Below are 1,005 nucleotides of genomic sequence, written 5' to 3'. Positions count from 1 at the left end.
GGTACTTCCGGATACTGTATTTGAAGCAGTTGTTCGAATTCCCTATGATCTGCAAGTGAAACAAGTTCTTGCTAATGGTAAAAAAGGAGCTTTAAATGTGGGGGCTGTTCTTATTTTACCCGAGGGATTTGAACTAGCCCCGCCCGATCGTATTTCGCCCGAGATTAAAGAAAAGATAGGAAATCTGTCTTTTCAAAGTTACCGCCCTACTAAAAAAAATATTCTTGTGATAGGTCCTGTTCCTGGTCAGAAATATAGTGAAATCACCTTTCCTATTCTTTCCCCGGACCCTGCTACTAATAAAGATGTTCACTTCTTAAAATATCCCATATACGTAGGCGGGAACAGAGGAAGGGGTCAGATTTATCCCGACGGGAGCAAGAGTAACAATAATGTTTATAATGCTACAGCAGCGGGTATAATAAGCAAAATTATACGAAAAGAAAAGGGGGGAGTACGAAATAACCATAGTGGAGGCATCGGACGGGCGTCAAGTGGTTGATATTATCCCTCCAGGGCCGGAACTTCTTGTTTCTGAGGGCGAATCCATCAAACTTAGATCAACCATTAACGAGTAATCCTAATGTGGGCGGATTTGGTCAGGGGGATGCAGAAGTAGTACTTCAAGATCCATTACGTGTCCAAGGCCTTTTGCTCTTCTTGGCATCTGTTATTTTGGCACAAATCTTTTTGGTTCTTAAAAAGAAACAGTTTGAGAAGGTTCAGTTGGCCGAAATGAATTTCTAGATCCGCGGATTTTTCAACATCAAACTATAAAAAGAAATAAACTTTTGTTGGCAATTATATTATGTAATTGTGTAGGATCAAAAAAATTTTGTTTGTTTCTTTTTTCGGATTTCGGGAATTATTTATACTGGTCATGATGTGTATATTGTGAAGAAGACTATTTTGATTTTACTTATCTTTTCTTTGTTTTTTCAATCCAAATCGAAGTGATATAGAATGAATCCGTAGTTTTATATTTTATATTTAAATAGAATCAAA

General features: G+C 37.4%; 1 pseudogene across 1 annotated transcript; it reads left to right on the top strand.

Annotated features, from left to right (window-relative positions):
• Positions 1-4: 4 nt before the first annotated feature.
• Positions 5-1,005, top strand: LOC101308827 (annotated as a pseudogene; the record flags this gene model as incomplete). Its single annotated transcript, XR_185415.1, has 1 exon — positions 5-1,005. The product of XR_185415.1 is annotated as an apocytochrome f-like (transcript).

Source organism: Fragaria vesca, unplaced genomic scaffold, assembly GCF_000184155.1.
Source record: "Fragaria vesca subsp. vesca unplaced genomic scaffold, FraVesHawaii_1.0 scf0510978, whole genome shotgun sequence".
NCBI classification, from domain to species: Eukaryota; Viridiplantae; Streptophyta; class Magnoliopsida; order Rosales; family Rosaceae; genus Fragaria; species Fragaria vesca.
Note: the sequence above shows the minus strand (reverse complement) of the source record. Positions and strands in the feature narration are given on the sequence as shown.